Raw genomic sequence first — 20,383 nt, 5'->3', positions numbered from 1 at the left:
TGTTTACTGTCTGGCCCCTTACAGAGAAGGTTCACTCTCCTCTGTTCTATGGCAGCCTGACTTTGTACAGGGGGAGACATTGATTATTATTTGGAGCTTCATAGTCCCCATGATAAAGCTGGTTTGGAAATTGTGTTGCTGGCCAATAAGACAAATAAAAAATGTTAAGATTGTGACTATGCCCTAACTTTTGTACTATGACAATTCTGTCCGTGACATTCTTGAGCATAAGGTATGGACTTTAGTAACAATTATACGTGTATCAATAGAAACATGTCTGACTTCTCATAGGATCCCAACATCTCCCTGTTAGAGTTAATTCAAAGATTGTTCATCCCAATCCTCACTCTCCTCTTAGGATCACTACACTGAGTTTCATTTATTTTCTTTGGTACCCCAGGATTAAACCCAGGAGTGTTAACCACTGAGCCACATCTCCAGCCCTTTTTATTTTTTATTTAGAGAAAGGGTTTCACTAAATTGCTTAGGACCTCACTCAATTGCTGAGGCTGACTTTGAACTTGCAATCCTCCTGCCTCAGCCTCCTGAGTTGCTGGGATTACAGACATGCACCATTGTGCCTGGCACTACACTGGGTTCCTAAAGTTAATGCTTCATGATCATCCCTTGAGTCCTTCAAGATGATTCCCCTATAGGGAGATGGGCTTCTTGCACAGCAGAGCACAGGCAGCTCTTCATGGGGCTGAGACATCAGGCTCGTATCTGCACCCCTGTTCTTCTATCTATGAGGCAGATTCTTCAAGTGTCTGTTTCAGATGCCAAGCAGAGAAGCAACTCAAAACCTGTCATTCACTGGCCTCCTGAATAGTCGTTAAAAACTTCCCCTGACCTTTGTAGCTACTTCCTGTGAGCCGCTCAGGGACTGCCAGTCACTCGTGACCTATTTTCGGAGCTGGCAGCTTTGACTTCTAGAGCAAATGCAGAGCAAGCCCAGGCTACAGGTGGTCTACTGAGTTTCTTTGGGCTCCTGGCACACAAACAGAATTGCTCAGTGAAAGGATGGTAGGTCAGACTGGCACCTGATTGCCACACTGAGGTAGGTAGATAGTCTCCTGCACTAGAAACCATGAGTCAGTATCTCAAGAGACCCAGGAGCTGTTATCTTCCGTTTGCTAAAAAGACTGTTGCTCCCTTATGATCATAAAAACAAAGAGCCATTAGCTCTTCTTCAGTTTTTTTTTCTTTTCTGAAAGCAAAGATGCCTTATTAGAATTGGTAAATTAAGGCAACACTGATGGCCAGGTGCAATGTGGGAGTGCAAAAGTGAATTTCAAAAGTGAGTCAATCCAAAACACGCTTCCACCTGTAACTTAATCCAGTCTAGGAAGCAGAGTCCAAACAGCTCGAGGTTCTGCAAATGGCACAACAGCTGCCGCCACAAAGTGAAAGTGAACATGGCTTTAGGGTGGAGAAAACCAAAAACATTTTGCTATTTCCACAGGCTCATTGTCACTATGCTCCCTGAATACACTTACATGGCTCCTATTACCAGCAAAGATGATCAAAGTGAAACCTCTTTGGATGTTACTAAAATTCTTTGTATAATTTAGGTAAATGTGATTTCTTTAGGGTACCTTTAAATAAAATTATAACCTTAATTTCAGTTTTCAGATACAGGTGTTTCTTGACCTAAGTGATGTCCCCATAAATCCATTGTTAATTGAAAATACCATAAATTGAAAATGCATTTAATACACCTAACATGCTGAAACAATAGCTTAGCAATAGTACCCTTAGAGCAACGGTTGTTTCCATTGTGATCACCCGGCTGTCTCGGAGCTGTGGTTCACTGCCTCTGCCCAGCTTCATGAGAGAATGTCATACTGCATACTGCTATCCCAGGAAAATTCATATTCAAAATTCAGAAAATTAAAGTTTCTGCTGAATGTATATCATTTTTGCACTGTTTTAAAAATCACATCAAATCATCTTAGGTCAAGACTGTCTGTATACCTGCATTTTAAAAAGACTCAAGACCCTAAGATTATTCCTTCAAGAGATGCCGAATAGCTTTTTGGGGTTTCCAAAGTACCAGACTAGCTGGGCGCAGTGGCACATGCCTGTAATCCCAGTGGCTCTGGAGGCTGGGACAGGAGAATCGCAAGTTCAAAGTCAACCTCGGCAAAAGGGAGGTATCTCTAAATAAATAGGGCTGAGGATGTGGCTCAGTGGTCCAGTGCCCCTGAGTTCAATCCCTGGTACCAAAAAAAAAAAAAAAAAAAAAAAAAAAAAAAGGAAGGAAAAAAAAAGTACCAGACTATTTGTATATAGTAGTAAGTGGTCAGTACACATTACTGTTGACATGTAACCTCCATGAAGGCAAAAGCTTTGTTTGGCCACTTCTATACCCCAGCAACTAGGACAGTAACCAGCAGGTAGTGACCACTAAAAAAGATTGAATAGGTTAGCCATATCCTTAATAAATGTCAAAGAAGGAGGTTTTAAAATTTTAACTTTCTAGTTAATGTAGTCCTCCTTTTAAGAATAAGCAGAATTGGTCTGGCTAAATATTAAGAGATTTACTGCAAGGAATTGGTCTACAAGATCACGGGGGCTGGATTGGCAACTTTGAAATTTGTAGGACAGGTTCCAAGGAAAAGCAGACTGAAATTTCTTCTTCTTCTTTTTTCTTTTTTCCCCCCTTTGGTAATGGGGATTGACCCCAACGGTGCTTAACTAATGAGCCACATCCCCAGCTCTTTTTTATATTTTATTCAGAGACAGGGTCTTGCTGAATTGTTTAGGGCCTCACTAAGTTGCTGAGCCTGGCTTTGAACTTGGCCATCCTCATGCCTCAGCCTCCTGAGCCACAGAGATTACAGGAGTATGCCACTGTACCTAGCTGCAATTTCTTCTTCAAGAAATCCTGGACTCTGCTCCTAAGCCCTTTCAAGTGATTCAGTCAGTCCCATCCAGATTATCTAGCATAATCTCCCCAATTTAAAAAAAGAGATTATATAATTGAATCACATATACAAAATGCTTTCATAGCAAAACCTAGTTTAGTGTTTGATTGAATAACTAAGGACATAACCTAGTGAAGTTGACATATAAAAAATAACCAAACCATCAAATTCCTCAAAAATCTGTCCTAGAGCTTCAGAAATAAATACTTCCATATATAATTTTTTCTTTTCCTTAGACAAATGGCTAGTAGAAAATATTGTTTTTGTGCGTCAAATTTTCTTAGAATGTTCACATGCTCTGCCCCAAGTATCTCAATGATACAAAACAATCCCAATAATAACACAACTTGGGTACATAGGAAAGGATTATCATTTCCCCCATCACAGATAAAGTAACCCAAATATGAAAGCTTGTCCAAGGTCACAGCTGGGTAAAGTGAGGGAGCAGGGTGGCATTCCAAAGCCATTTCTTCCAACTACTACCCAATACAGAAACTGAAACAGAAAATGTTGGTCATTTCAACATCATTTATAAAGGGAAAAAAAGAAGTGAGGAATCTAAAGTTCCAAAGCTATTCAGCAAAATTAGAATGGGTTAGATAATAATATAGCCACATTATGGGATATTGTACAAAGTTTTACTAATATATGTATAAAGGAAGGGAATAATATATAATTATAAAGATTAATACTATAAATAATTATATGACAACAAATTAGATAACTCAATAAAATACGTACCTTACTAGAAAGACAAACTATAAAAACTAACAAAAATACAGCTGGGCATGGTAGTGCATGCCTGAAATCCCAGCTACTTGGAAGGTTGAGACTGGTAATGGCAAGTTGGAGCTCACCCAGGGCAATAAAATGAGATTCTATTAAAAAAAAAAGGGAGGAGGAGAAAGAAGAAGAAGGAAAAGAAAATTTTAAACAGATTTATAAAAGGAATCAATTTAGTTATCAAAATTTTTCAAAGAGAAATCCTTGCCAAAAGACTTCCCTGATCAATTGTACAAACTTTACAAAGAATCAATACCAATTCTTTACAAATTTTTCCTCAAAATAGGAGCCTGAATATTCCTCAACTTATTTCTATGAAGCAGTATTAACCTGATACCAAAATCATACAAAAACACCCCAAGAATATAGAACTAGCTAGTCATTGTGATGCATGCCTGTAATCCTGGAAACACAGGAAGCTGAGGCAAGAGGGTCACGATTTCAACATTCAGCCATTTAGCAAGAGCCTGTCTCAAAATAAAAAGTGAAAATGGCTGGGGATGTAGGTCAGTGGAAGAGTGCTCCTGGAATCAATCCCCAGTACCACTGGGACTCAATGAAAGACCAGCGTTTATGAGGCACTAAGTTCAATTTCTAGCATATAAAAATTAATTAATTACTTAATACAGAGAATTTGAATGTATATTTTTCTCAATAAAATATACCAATAGACAAAAAGCACATGAAAAGCCAAGTGTGGTGGTGCACACCTGTGATCCTCCTGCCTCAGCCTCCTGAGCTGCATGCTGAGAAAGCACTCTACCACTGAGCAACATTAGCCCTGTCCATTTCTAAATTGAATAATTTTCTTTTTATTGTCCAAAAAAATAAGGAATTCTTAAAGCTCAACAATAAAAAGAGTACTTATATAGCATGTATGAGGCCCTGGGTTTGATACCCAGAACTACAAATGAAAGGGAGGGAGGGAAGGAGGGAGGAAGGAAGGAAGGAAGGAAGGAAGGAAGGAAGGAAGGAAGGAAGGAAGGAAGGAAGGAAGGAAGGAAGGAAGGAAGGAAAGAAAAGACAGAACAGGTTGACAAGGGTGGGAAAAACTGGAATCCTTGTACTTTGCTATTAGAATTATAAATTGTGCAGCCACTTTGGAAAAATCTAGCAATTCCAAAAATGCTAACTGGAATAACCTTACAGCCCAGTAATTCCACTTCAAGGTATTTATTATATTCAAGGAAATTGAAGCCGGTGTGGTGGTGCATGCCTGTAATCCCTGCAGCTCAGGAGGCTGAGACAGGAGAATTGTGATTTCAAAGTTAGCCTCAGCAATTTAGTGAAACTGTAAGCAATTTAGCAAGACCCTGTCTCAAAAGAAAAAATAAAAAGTGCTGGGGATGTGGCTCGTTAAGCGTCCCTAGATTCGATCTTTTGTACCAAAAAATAAATTAAAACCTAGATCTACACAAAAATCTGTACACGAATGGTCACTTTGGCACTATTCATAATAACCAAAAAGTGGGAAAACTTTAAATGTCCATCAACTGATGACTAAATAAACAAAATATGGCAAATTCACACAATGAAATATTATTTGGTAATAGAAAGAATGAGATACGGGTACATGATACAACATAGACATATGCTGAAAATATGCTAAGTAAAATAAGTCAGTCACAACAAAGATCATATCTTGTTTGATTCCAAATATATGAAATGTCCAGAATAGATAAATCCAGAGGCAGAAAGTAGATTAATGCTTGCCAGGGACCTGAAGGGGGTTGAGATAGGGATTGCCTGCTAATGGATTCAGGGTTTCTTTCGGGGTGATGAAAATATTCTGAAACTAGATAGTGATTATGGTTTAACTATTCTGAAGATATAATAAAATTACTGACTTTGTATATGCCAAAAGAGAAATTTTATGGTAGGTTAATATTTCAATAATGCTGTTATTTGTAAAAACAGTATATTTACAGAGGGTTTAAAGTAACATAATAAAGACTCCCGGCCATGGGTCTGCTGTGATTTTGCTTAAATCTTACGTCCACCTGGGTAATATAATTCAATTATTTGCTCAAATGAGACTATCTGAAGTCTCTATATGCAATCATGGTAATACAATGCCTCACAGAATCACCTTAACAGAGCTTCATCTTAATATTTTCCCTATAGCTTTTATCAAAGTTGCTAAAATAAATAGCCATGAGGAACTTCCTTCTGCATTTTTGCACAAATATTGATGACATCGTCCACACCATCACCACATCACTCATTGCCTTCATGAAAACTTTGTTACAATTTATCTTAGGAAAAGCAATGCACATTCTGAATCATCTTTTCTAATAATCAAACTGTACACTTGATTCTGGTGTTTTTTCAGCCTTGGAGGAAGCTGAGTCGAACCATGCAATTCTGTGGGTTGAAATGATTAACATGTTTGTACCTCCATTTTTTTCTTTCTGTCTTTCTACTTCTATTCATATTTTACAATTTTATTGCATGGATTTTGGGTGTAAATCACCTCAAATTTTAATATTTGAGTTTATTTGAGGCACTGGTCTAGAATTCTGGTCTAAGAGTCAATATTTAATTATTTTTATGATCATAAATCTTTGCTTAGTTACATATTATATCCCCTCTTTATTTTGAGATCACAGTAATCTTTACAACAAAATTTGATCTTTTAAACACAACACTAAATGAGCTCAAGTCTAGCCTATTTTGGAGCCATTTTAACATGGAGTAAGGGGAGAAGCAGAGCCTTACCTCAGGTAAGGCAGAGCTCTTCCCAAATAACACAATACAACATTACATCTAAAACATGAATCAAACAAAGGCTAAGAGAGCTTTTAACTTCTTTCTGTGGAATAAGTGGCAAAATGCTTTTATGTTTTACAATGTCACATTTAAACAGATCAGGGTCTCCTTATTACCTTCCAAAAATACATTTAAATTTGGGTCCTGGGGTTGTGGCTCAGCGCTCGCCTAGCACATTCGAGGCCCTGGGTTCAATCCTCAGCACCACACAAAAATAAATAAATAAAATAAAGGTATTGTGTCCAACTACAACTAAAAAAAATGAATGGAGGTTGTCAACCCCTTCCTCTAAAAAAAATACATTTAAATTCTAATTCCATTGCAAAGAGTAACACAAAATTGTATATATAACTTATTGACAACAGGATACTTTCTCCAGCATAAAGCGTCAAATGATGTGAAAAAAAATACCAATCAAATATTTTATTTCTATACTAATCTGAGACTATTGCTACAGATAATTTTAGTTTGAAGAATACCAGTTTGACAAAGTACTCTCCTAAGCTTTATATTTAACCAAGTTTAACTTTAAAAGTACAGGTTAGAATCCATAGTGTACGATAACAATAATCACATAGTAAAAATCAAAGGATAGCCTTAAATCTCTTATACATTTAGGAAACAATGTTAATGATCAGAAATTGACTTAGTTAAAGCAAACAGATATAAGGCATGTCTTTAAATGACAGTGTGGCCTTTCTATGTCAGATCCAATGTATAAAAGACAGCACTTATTGGTTATCTTGCATGTAAACTTACTTAAACTTTTATAAACTTTTACATAATACTTAGACAAGGCTTAGACAGATATAGTTCTCAGATGCATCCATATACTTAGTCACATATATTCAAGGTATAACATTTAACTATATTGTTATACTCTAAATAACAGTGGTTTGTTTAACCAGTTACAAAGTAATCACTTAGGACTTTAGAGCAGGTACAAACTTCTAATTCCTTTAAGACTTAGTTTCCCCAAATTATAAAACTTAACAAATACAAATACAAGGAAATTATCTTGATAAAAGCAGATCAATGTTTCAGACTTTGCTTCATATCAGTACATTAAAGTTCAAATAACTTTGACTGACAGTCCTAATTATAGCCAATGTAATTCCAAACACAAACTTCTTGAGATTTACCTTCCCCAAATTTTCTATGACTTAAACATTCATAACTTCTTCACATTACTTTTGTCCTCTTTCATCTTGGACGTTAGCACAAGAATATTAATTTACCAGACAAAATACTTTCTCATCCAGAAACATTTATTTTACTATCTAATTTTTCATACTAAAATATTTCCACATCTATAACTTTATTTTATTTCTTTTAGTTTCAGACCCTTTTTAAAATTCATATTCAGAAACAATCCCTATGAATGTTATCTGTGCATGTGATTTACACAACAAATGTTCACCAGGACAACCTGGCATACACAAAAAACTGTGCCTTAATCTTGTCTCTCCCAGGGGGCATTCAAGATGTTGGAGCACAGGATATTTTTGAACCTGACCTGTTTGCCCTGTTATTATGATGTCATCAAATTAAGTGAGTTCCCCACTATCAATTGTACCCAGAGGTCCCTTTTGGGCCTTTTTTTTGTACTAGGCATATTGATATTCAACGGAGGAGGCCTCTTCCATCCTTTTCTTTAGGTTTCCTTAAAGATCCCTTTGCAGAGGCTGCTTACAAAACACAGGTTGGCCTTAGTTTCTGTCTTTTTCTTTTCTAGGTGCCGTTGTTTACCCTGCCAGTCTCCCCGTGCATTTAGTTTGATGGGATACTATTATAGCAAGAACTGCTTGCTTTGCCCCAGTGATGGATATTCCCTGGCCAAATGGGGTGTCCTGTCAGATCTTAAAAGGGGAAAGTATTCTTGTCTCCAGGTCATAAATTGACAATGTTGGAACCTACCACCACATCCTTTGTGGCCAGCAGCCTCCACCCTCCACGGGTAAAAGGGGCTGGAAGGCAAGACAGAGGCTAAGTTCTCTTTGCCCATTTTTCTATAGCTCAGCCATTTTTCTGAGATTTTTTTCTTCCCCAGTTTAAGTCTGGTGTCCTTGACCCACAGTGAGATTATTTGTGGCTTCCTGGGGCCAGGCTGAGAAACAGTCCTGGGAGTGTCACCACTGGGTTTAAGAGATTGAAATCTGTTTTAGCCCTTTCTTCTGATGTCTTGCTATCTTGTACACTGGGGCAGTGCCTTTTGGCACCTTCAAATTAATTAAAAGTTTCTGACTATTCAGACCCCTTATCCTGAAACTGCAAAAATGCCTATACATATAAGATATAAAATCTCTTTCATATACCGTACCCCTGATAGACTAATTTCAATTTCAAAATTGTATAATAATCCAGAAAAACCAAAGACCAGATTGTGTTCTAGTAAATTATCTTTCTCTTAGACAAGCTTATACCTATAGGTGGCCTATGCAGCCAAGATCTCTTTACTCAAGAGACTACCATGCAGCATGGCTCATATCTTAAAGGGCCAAAAACAGACAAAACAAAACCCAGACAGATAAGAGAGGATCACCAAAATGAGGACTGACAGACCCTTTAAAACAGACCCGCACCTACAAATTTCTTCCACTTACTTTACCTTTGACAGCCCAACTCCACCTGCAAGATTACACAATAATCTAGAAAGCTATTTAAAAGCCAGATCATTACAGTAAAACATTATCTTAGACATATATAGGTGGCCTTTTCTTCAACTTACTTTATCTCTGACAGACCAACTCCAATTGAAAGATTGTACAGAAAGGAACACAGGGAGAGACAACCAGAGAAGCCCCAAAACCATGGCCAACAAAGGAGAACCTTTAGGGGCTAGGGATGTGGCTCAAGCGGTAGCGCACTCGCCTGGCATGCGTGCGACCCGGGTTCGAGCCTCAGCACCACATACCAACAAAGATGTTGTGTCCGCCGAGAACTAAAAAATAAATATTAAAAATTCTCTCTCTCTCTCTCTCTCTCTCTCTCTCTCTCTCTCAAAAAAAAAAAAAAAAAAAAGGAGAACCTTTAAATTGACCAGCCAAGACCTTTCCCAAGAGACTACCTATAGGATCACTGCAGTATTGCCCATGTCTTAAAAGGGGGGGCAGTAACAGATACAAACAAAACAAAAACACAGAGAATCAGAGGGAATTCCCAAGCCCAATGCCAACAAACAGATGAGGACCTAGAACAGACCAAAAGAGAGTAAATATCCCTATGTTCTTGAATCCCGCTTAACCATAACTCCTACACCAGTGGCAACACAGACGTGCCCATAATGAGGGACCAGATGTTCTCATGAAGAAGAACCAGATGTGCAGACTAAAGGGTCTCAGATGGCCAAGGGTGTCAAGACTTTACTGAGTTCAGTTTCCTTTTTCTCAAAGTGGACCACAATGGAGCAACCTGTACAGATCAGGGAGGAAGGTGGGAGTCCCCCAAAGCAAAAGGAGCTTCAGCAGCTGCAGGATGGTCCCCCAGTCCCTCCCTTTACTCACAGGAATAGCTCCAGGGTTCCACCTGAGTCAAACTCACCCCATCTCCTAACTCTCAAGCAGTTGGCTCTCAGTAAGTTCTTCAGCCACCTTGCCTCCTCAGCATGGAAGTGGGGTTCCTTGGAAAAGAAGAAAGCTGGAGTGGGGGCTGCTTTCAGGTCCCACCTGGGGTGCCAAATTTGTTGTTGACAGCTCGGTCCTTGTCCCTGATCCAATACAATAACAAGGACATGGTTTTGAGAAAAAGGAAAAAGAAGGTTTATGGCTTTGCTAGCAAAGGAGAAATACAGGGGACTCCTGTTTCAAACGCTGTGATTCTCTCAATCTTTGAGAGAATCGTGCCTTACATGAAATCAAGGTTTCTCTGCCTAGTAACATTTTAAGCTATATAATTCATTGTTGGGTGGGAACCCCTGTCTTGGTGACTGTAGGATGCTTAGCAGGGTCCCTGACTTCTACCCACTAGATGCCAGCGGCATTTCCTCACTTGTAACACTGAAAATGTATTCAGACATTGCCAAATATCCCCTGGAGGGAAAAACTGGGCCGGGCTGAGAACCACTGTAACAAATCATCATTGAAAAACCGACACCTACCATTTCCAGTAACTCTTAAGAAGTATCAGAAATGCATCCCTAAGATCAATAGAAAGATTGACAAATTCACACTTTGCTCACTTATGCAGGAAATGCATTGAGACATGTCATCATAGCTGATTGCATATTAGTTTACATAAAAAACAATTTTGATCTATTATCTCATTTGAACCTAACAAGCCATTAATGAGAAAATTATTACTACTCACAATTGTAGATGAGGAAACTGAGCAAAGTGATAATGATGGATTTCAGAACTAAACTCCAAATGCAGTGCTGTTTCTCTCACGGATAGGTGAAACATGCCCCCTGCCTCCACCCTGGTGTCTCTATATAATCACATGTCCCTCCCTTGTGCTCCTTCCTAGGGATGGAGTCTACATAGCTCAAGATACTCTTCTGAAGGGCTAACAAACTGTCTGTGGTGGTGCATGTCTGTAATCCCAGTGACTCTGGGAGGCTGAGACAGGAGGATGGAAAGCTCAAGACCATGCTCAGCAACTTAGTGAGGCCCTAAGCAAGTTAGCAAGATTCTGTGTCAAAATTTGAAAGGGAAAAATACTGAGGAAGTGACTCAGTGGTTAAGTGCCTCTGGTTTCAATCTCCACAGATAAATAAATAATAGATTAAATTTAAAAAATAAAGTGCTAGGACTGGGGTTGTGGCTCAGTGGTAGAGCACTTGCCTTGCATGTGTCAGACACTGGTTTTGATTCTCAGCACCACATATAAATAAATGAATAAAATAAAGGTCTATCACCATTTTTAAAAAATTAAAAAAAGTGTTAACAATACAAAATTATGTCTAATCCAGTCAATACCTAGAAAATGAATTGCCCCTTCCTGGATTATGTTTACATTAATATCATTAAAATAAAAATTTTATTTAAATCTAATGTCTAGTTTACAAGGGAGGCAGGATATAGAGGAATGAGTTGAAGGACATTAATGAGGAACAATCAGTCAAATCCAGAAGTAGAGACATTTTATAAGACAACTAGTCTGAACTCTGGAGGGTTAGTTCAGAATAAAACAGAGCAGCAAAACATAACAATCAAATGCAGATGTGAACCTTGATTGGCTCCTGTGGCATGTAAAAGGAATTCTTAGAAATGAAGGGAATTAAAAATGTAACTAGATGTAAGATTGTAGAGCCAGTTGCAGTTTTCTTAGATGTGATAATGGTTTTGTAGTATAATAGATTGTTCTTATTCTTATATAATAAATATTACTGGAATTATTTTGTGTCAAAGTGTCATGGTATCTATAACTTCCAAAAGGAGCAACAACAACAAATCAGAGGATAAATAGAGTAAATATAATCATAGAATATTAACATTTTAAAAAATTTAAATGTAAGATGTGCAGGATTTCGTTTTACTAGCCTTTCAATTTTTTTGAATGTAGAAAATATTTTCATTAAAGAAAGTTGGGGCACAAGTTGGGGGTATAGCTCAGAGGTGGGGGATAGCTCAGTGGTAGAGTGTTCCCTAGAGTGGGCAAGACCCCAGGTTTGATCCTAGACACACACACACACACACACACACACACACACACACACACACACACTTGGGAGGATTTGGGATTCTGAATTACTCCAAGTAGCCCCTGAATCACCTGGAAAGGGTCCATGGTTGTGCTTCAAGGACTCCATGACTCCACTACTTTCTTCCTTACAACTTTAGAGACATTCAGACATTTCTTTTTCTATGATGGGTCTCACTCTATTGCCCAGGTTGGTCTCCAACTCCTAGGCTCAAACCACCCTCCTACCTCAGCCTCTTGAGAAGCTGAGACTACAGGCAAGGCACACACCACTGCATGTGACTCAGATTTTTTCAAAAAGGTCCCAAAACTCCAGAAAGGCTGAGGCCTTGGGGCTTTCCTGGACAATGTATGTCTGGTGGCTAGAGCTGTCTGAGACATTTGGACTGCAGGACAATATTTCTCCACTGTTCAAATACATGTTGGAGATAGCTGCTTGAAGTCAGGATCTTAAAACTGAAGAGAGCCTGAGGTATAGGCCTTATCTAAGAGAAAAGATGAGATATGATTAAATTAGTGGCAGAAGGAGAAAAAAAAGTCCAGGTGTTCTGATTCCCAGGTCTCCATTCATTCATTCATTCATTCATTCATTCAAATAAGCAACAGAAGGGCTGGGAATTTAGCTCAGTGGTAGGGCTCTTGCCTAGCATGCTCAGAGGCCCTGGATTTGATCTCAACATCACAAAAGCAAAAAGCAAATGAAAATCCTCAAAGAACCAACTTTGTCCATCACATTACAATTTCTATAAAACTAAAAAAAGTCAACAAGCACCCTTCTGCAGAAGGGCTACCTGATCTGTTTCTCCTCCTGTTTTCTTCTCTGACATGCACACAAAAGTCCTTCCCAGACTCACTCAATTTCCTTAGGATTCTGACACACACTGCCCTGGGGCTTTTGCTCTGGCTGGTCCCTATCTTCCCTATCTTTCTTTTCAGGATTCTTCCTCCAAATATTTGCTTGGTTAACTTCCCACACCTCCCCCCACAAACCCCCCCCCCCCCCCCCGTACTGGGGATTGAATCCAGGGGCACTTTACCACTGAGCCACATCCCCATCCCCTTTTAGGGTCTCACTAAATTGCTTAGGGCCTTGCTAAATTGCTGAGGCTAGCCTTGAACTTGTGATCCTCCTGCCTCAGCCTCTCAAGCCACTGGAATTACAGACATATGCCACCGTGCCTAGTTCCACCCTCCTTTTCAAATCCATTTATTTCACCTTCTCCATAGGAAGCGCCCTTACCACCCTGCTTACTACTGCAACTCCTTCTTCCACCTCTCCAACAATGATCCTACAGCTTATTTTTCCCGTTTCACTTGTCCAATTTTAATATCCTATACAATCTTCTTATTTATTATACTTTATATCCCATTTGAATATAAGCTCCACAGAGATCCATTTTGGTATGCAGTGCTGGGGACTGAACCTAAGACTTTGCACATACTAGGCAAGTGCTCTACCACTGAGCTACAACCCCAGCCAGAGATCCTTGTTTTATTTATTGATAAATCTTAAGTGTTTGGAGCAGTGTCTAACATAAAGTAGGTACTCAATCCTGGAAATTTTTGCAGAATGAATGAATATTTTCTCTGCAAATCAGGACATCATTTCAGCTTAACTCTTGATGAGGAGACCACAAAGAGTCAAAAGAAATAGGTAGGAAAGTTTGTGAGGATGTTGCAACAGATGTTTTATAGTTATTTAAAAGTCAGGGCTTAAACCCTTGGGTTGATGAAATATATAAATGAACATTTGACCAAGGAGGTCAGCCCTGCTTTGCAGAGTGTCAGCTAGCACTGCTCAGAGAAAACAGATTAGCAGCATCTCTCTCCGCCTGAGGGCTTCCATGTTGCAATTCTCTTGTAATAAGTTCCTAAATATTTAATATTTGAATGACTTCCTAATAGGGTGTTGATTTACTGCATCACAAATATAATTAAGAGGCATCAATCCAGGTCTATTGGGATTAAATTTAAAACCCGAAAGCTAAGCTTTCAGAGCCAAGCAAATCAGAAAACAGCCAGCACATGATACAGAACACACAAGCTAAAACTTGCAGCTGTATTTCTAAGATTCCCACCTTTGCTGTGGGCTAAGTGAACCTTGTTCTGAGCATGTGAGTGAAGCTAAGGTGAAGCTAGTGTGTTAAGCCTGCTGTTGGTAGGTCTACCTACTCTGCAGTTTTTAAGCTTGTAAAGGAAAACACAGTGTGGTATTGAGGGAGATGGTCTGTTCTCATCTACAAGTGTCGGAATGGGTATTCACTGCTAAATATCACTAGAATTGAAGCTAGTCCTCAGTGTTAGCCTCTAGCAACTAACATTCATAGATTTTTGTTTTTGTTTTGTTTGGGTTTTGTTGTTGTTGTTGTTTTGTTTTTTGGTTTTGGGGTTTTTTCGTTTTGTTTTGTTTTGTACTGGGGATTGAACCCAGGGTGACACTTCTCCACTGAGCCACATTCTCAGCCCTTTTTTATATTTTATTTTGAGACAAGGTCTTGCTGAGTTGCTCAGGGCCTTGCTGAGTTGCTAAGGCTGGCTTTGAACTTGGATCCTCCTGCCTCAGCCTCTTTAATTGCTGGGATTACAGGTGTGAGCCACAGTACCCAGCTTCACTGGTATATTTTGCTAGTGACTTTTCACTGTAAGCATGTATGTACTGTCTCTCCATGACCTGGAGTCACACATTAACAAGTAGACTGGTAGGAGATTTCAAAAAGCTCTGGCAAATTGTGGCCAAGTTTCCGAGCCCAACCTTCAGCCTGTTGCACAAATCACAAAATCCCAGTGGTCCCATCCTATCTGTTTTTTAGTGCAAAGTTACTTGAATCTTCATATTGACCTTCACTCATGGTGACAAACCATTGCCTCTTTTCATATGTTGCTGGATTGCTACAGACATAGGAAAAGAGTTTTAATGAGAGTTTTCTTCTTTCTTCTCTCTCTTTTTGGTATTGAGTATTGAACCCAAGAGCACTTTACCGCTGAGCTTCATCCCCAGTCCTTTTGATTTTTTCTTTTGAGACAGACAGTGTCTCACTAAATTGCTGAGGTTCTCATTAAGTTACTGAGGCTGACCTTAAACTTGTTATTCTCCTGCCTCAGCTTCCTGGGTTGCTGGGATTGCAGGTGTGTGTCGCCATGCTTGGCTGTTAATCATTTCTTTAGAAGTCTCACTTCCAAACAGTCATATTCTGGGGCACTTTACTGCGGAGTGCCCAGGGATGTTTTACAAACACTGAGCCACATCCCCAACCCTTTTTTATATTTTATTTAGAGTCAGGCCCTCGCTGAATTGCTTACAGTCTCACTAAATTGCTGAGACTGGCTTTGAACTCGTGATCCTCCTGCCTCAGCTTCCCAAGCTGCTGAGATTACAGGCATGTGCCACTGCGCCCAGCAGCCCTTTTTATTTTATTTTTAATTTTTGAGGTAGAGTCTTGCTAAGTTGCTTAGGCAGGCCTCGAACTTGTGATCCTCTTAACGCAGACTCCCAAATTGCTGGGATTACAGGTGGCACCATGATGTCCAGCTCCCCTCGAGACTCCTTATCCCCATTTCCTGATTTGTTTCATGTTATAGCATTAATTCCGCCTGCCATGTTATAGATAGCATTTTATTTATTGTCTATTCATTAGAATGTAATGTCTACAAGGCCATTTTGTCATGACTCTCTCACTGACATCTAGACATGTTCTTGGCATATAGAGGATGTTTGTCATTGAATGAATGACTCTTATTCTCCCAGTTCCACCCTTACCTTTCTCACCACTGTTCATGATTGTCCCCATGCTGACTGCTGGGTTCCATGGACTCCCATTTGCTGTATATGCCAGGATCTATGGCTTGAAACAGAATAGGAACTAACTTCATGAATGTGACGAATGAATGAGAGTCTGAATGATGGTATGCTTTAGGTGCCCTTGCACCTTGCTGAGGCTCTCTGGAAGGCCAGACATCTGACACTTCAGTCTCCTCGAATGTGCCTTCTCTGAAGACTATCCCTCATTTCAGGATCTCCATCACTACTAATCGTCAGTAGCCCGCTAATCCAGTCACTCTCACACCCCTCCTCTTCTAGATTTTGCTACTGTCTTTCCAAACTTGCTGGGAAGATTTCAACTCCTGGCTCACCAATTCACTCTGAGAGGCACCAGGACATGCTCTTCATATGAAGACAAATGAGGAACTAAACTCTGTGGGTTTAATTTCTCATTGGTCTCTTTCTTGAGCAACATTATCAATTCTTGCATGTCTCTGGATAAGGGTGTGTAGCTCAGTGGTAGAAAACTTGCTGAGCATGGACCAGTTATGGATTTGATTCCTAGTACTGTAAAACGAAACCAAAAATAAAAACAAAACCAAAACTACTTGGGTATATCATCTCCTTGAATTATCAGAGCCTGATGTTATCATTTAAAATAAGGAAAGATAATTAAATCTTTTGCTTCTGAGGGCCTCAGTTTCTCTGTCTGAAAAAAAAGGTGGGTCATATTATTTTGGGAATCTATGAATACAGCAAGCACATTAACATCTTTGCATGGCACTTTTGGAAACAAAATCTTATTTAATATAAAAATGTCCAATAAGTGTGTTTGCTGACAAGAATGACAATGACAATTCCATATGAGCTGAAAGAGTCTCCTTGAGGTCAGAGTTCCCTTTCATCATTAAGTCTGACAGACAATTAGAATTTTTAAGAGGACTATCAATCACTGTATGTTAGAATTAATTTTTTAAAATATTTTTCTTTAGTTGTAGATGGACACAATTACTTTATTTATTTATTTTTATGTGGTACTGAGGATCGAACCCAGTGCCTCGCACGTACTAGGCAAACACTCAACCACTAAGCCACACAACCCCAGCCCTAGAATTAATATTTAATTACTAAATGTTTTCACAACCTGAAGGGTCTAGGCACAGAGATCAGCTAAAAACAAAGGGGAAATAGCATTGTCTCTTTGTAGCCCTATTCTGCTCTGTTGTGTAATTGGTACTTTATTTGGAAAAAGAAATTGTCTCCTCAGGTGTTGGTTTCTAGCTAGGCTGACTGGCATGCATTCAACATGTGTGTTATTCAGCCTCAGTTTCATCATTCTGCTTTATTTGATGTAAACCTCTGTTTCAAAATGTAGCTCTTCTCAGAAGAGTGCCTGCTATTTTACAGGTGTTCTGAAAGGAGGATCTCTGCAACTGCCTCAGGCTAGTTCCAGGACCCACACCTGGACAGGTGACGTTCCTGGGCACCATCCCATCCCCCCCATCCCCCCCCACACACACACACACCAGGTGTATCTTCTGGTAAATACAAGCTCTGCTGGGCTGCAGCCACCACCAAGGTCTCTGGTTTCACTGTTGCTATGACTCTGATGTCAGTGGTAAGGATAGTGAACTTTTCAAAACAGCCTTCCCTTTCTTCTTTAATCTGGTAGAAAAACAAAGCCTGAGTTACAAACCAATCAAATGGAGAGTGAGGCTAAGCCAAATAATATTGCACTTGATTTTCTCTGACGCCAATTCTCAGAACCTCTGGAAAGGTGTAAGAATCTGTGGCTGGGGTTGCTTGGGAGCACCTGCTGCTAGGGCTATTGCAGGGCCCCAGGTACCACAGTTAAGGGAGGATGTATTGCTATCTCCTCCCATCACCTACCCCTGGACTCAAAAAGGGTCTTAAGAAGCCTGGTTGGTGGTACACCTGTAATCCCAGTTACCAAGAGGCTAAGGCAGGATAATTGTTTAAGCCCAGGAGTGCCGGGCCAGCCTGGGCAACATAGTAAGATCCTATCTAAAAAAACAAACAAACAAACAAAAAAACAAGCCAGGATCTATAGCACATGCCTGTAATCCCAGTGGCTCAGGAGGCTGAGGCAGGAGGATCGTGAGTTCAAAGGCAGCTTTAGCAAAAGTGGGTGCTAAGCAACTCAGTAAGACCCTGTCTGTAAATAAAATACAAAATAGGGCTGGGTACGTGGCTCCTGAGTTCAATTCCTGGTCCCCCCCCCAAAACAAACAAACAAACAACAACAACAACAACAACAAAAAAAAAACAGTGTGGCCCAAACTGAGTCCTGGTCTCTTGCTTTTCTCTCTGGACAGCATAAACTTCACTCTACCACCTTCTCTGTCAATTACTGATCCCTGGGGCTTAGCAATTCTCCCAGTCATTGGATCCAACCCACCAGCAATGCAGCCAGAATCTATGCAGATGCCCCAGGGGCTCAGGTTCCTGGACTTTCATGTAGCATTCCACCACTTTTATGGGTGGCTGTGTGTCCCAGGGGATGGCCGGGGGTCTTTGGGAATGGGTGGCATCTAGAGCAAGGAGACCATGCAAGATCTGAACAATCACCTGGCCTTCTACCTGGAAAGAATGAGGAGGCTGGAGGGCAAAATCCAGGAACATCTGGAGAAAAAGGTGCCCCAGGTCAGAGACTGGGGGCATTACTTCAAGACAACTGAGGGGGCTGGGGATGTGGCTCAAGCGGTAGCGCGCTCGCCTGGCATGCGTGCGGCCCGGGTTCGATCCTCAGCACCACATACCAACAAAGATGTTGTGTCCGCCGAGAACTAAAAAATAAATATTAAAAAAAAAATTCTCTCTCTCTCTCTCTCTCTCTCTCTCTCTCTCTCTCCTCTCTCACTCTTAAAAAAAAAAATTCCTAGCTCTTAGCTCTGTCTCTTAATTCTTCTCTAATTATTAAAAAAAAAATAAATAAAAAAAATAAAAAAAAAAAAAAGACAACTGAGGAGCTGCAGGCTCAGATCTTTGTAAATTCTGTGGACAATGCCTGAATCATTCTGGAGGTTGTCAGGGCTCATCTTGCTGCTGATGACTTTATGAGACAAAGCTGGTCATGTGCCAGTTTATGAAGAGAGACGTCCATGGGCTCTGCAATGTCACTGGTGACACCAATATCACTCAGCTGCAGCTGGAGATGGAAATCAAAGCTCTCAATGAGGGGCTGCTGTTCATGAAGAAGAACCATGAGGAGGAGGTCAAAGGCCTTCAAACCCAGATTGCCAGCTCTGGGTTGACCATGGAGGTAGATGCCCCCAAATCTCAGAACCTCAGAAGATCATGGCAGACATCTGGGCCTCTATGATAAGCTGACTCAGAAGATCCAAGAGGAGCTGGAAAAGTACTGGTCCCAACAGATGGAGAAGAGCACCAGGATGGCCACTTCTCAGTTTGCAGAAATCAGAGCCGCCAAGATGACGCCCACGGGGCTGAGACACACTGCCCAGTTCTTGGAGATCCACTTGGACTCCATGAGGAATCTGAAGGCCAGCTTTAGAGAAGAGTCTGAGGGACATAGAGGCCCTGCTACACTGTGGCAATGGAGCAGATCAGGGTCCTGCTACATCTGGAATCAGAACTGGCAGAGGAACAGTGCCTGACTCAGGACTAGGAGGCCCTGATGAACATCAAGGTCAAGTTGGAGGCTGAGATCATCGACACTTACTGCTGCCTGCTGGAGGATAGAGGAGGACTTCAAACTCAGTGATGACCCAGACATCAGCAACTCCATGCAAACCATCCAAAATACCACCACCCACAGGATCGTGAATGGCAAAATGGTGTCTGAGACCAATGGCACCAAAGTGCTGAGACAGCAGGAGCAGGGGATCTTTGGGGAGCAGAGGACCAATAAACATTTAGAGGGCACTAGACATTTAAATTAAAAAAAAAAAAATAGGCTGGGCAGGTGTGGTGACACCCACCTATGATTCTATGGTTCTGGAGGCTGAGGCAGAAGGATTATAAGTTCAGCAATTTAGTGAGACCTTGTCTCTAAATAAAAAATAAAAAGGGCTGGGGATGTGGCTCAGTGGTAAAACATCCCTGGGTTCAATCCCCAGTACACGCCATCCCCCACTCCAAATAAAAAGTACCAAGAACTGGGCTGTCAGTACCATCCTTCTTTTGGAGAACTGTAAGGTATCCCAGGAGACACTGGAGAATATCTGGCTTGGAAGAAAATGTCGAGTTCTCAAGTGTAAAGCTTCTTTGGACTGATAGGAAACTGATGTTCAGAGGAGGAAGGAGGCTTTACCAAGGTGACACAGAAAGCTGTGGGCAGAACTGGCAATGCAACCCAGGGTCCTTTGGACCCCTTTCCCCACCCATACCCACCCCACTTACATTTTCCTAAAGTGTAGTCTTGCCCTCTAAAACTAGCTCCTTACCCTGGTTTTCCTGTTTCCATGAAAAATTCTTTTCTTCCCAGTAATAAAATTGGAATCCAAGGGTCATTATTAACTCA

The 20,383-nt window shown here is 40.4% G+C and overlaps 1 pseudogene across 1 annotated transcript; it reads left to right on the top strand.

Annotated features, from left to right (window-relative positions):
* Positions 1-18,447: 18,447 nt before the first annotated feature.
* LOC308653384 (keratin, type I cytoskeletal 18-like) lies at positions 18,448-19,802 on the top strand (annotated as a pseudogene). The gene is made up of 2 exons: positions 18,448-18,591; positions 18,870-19,802. The product of its transcript is annotated as a keratin, type I cytoskeletal 18-like (transcript).
* The last annotated feature ends 581 nt before the right edge of the window (positions 19,803-20,383 follow it).

This window comes from Spermophilus citellus (assembly GCF_964194105.1).
Source record: "Spermophilus citellus genome assembly, chromosome: 7".
Lineage (NCBI taxonomy): Eukaryota > Metazoa > Chordata > Mammalia > Rodentia > Sciuridae > Spermophilus > Spermophilus citellus.
This window is presented reverse-complemented; position numbering and strand designations above follow the sequence as displayed.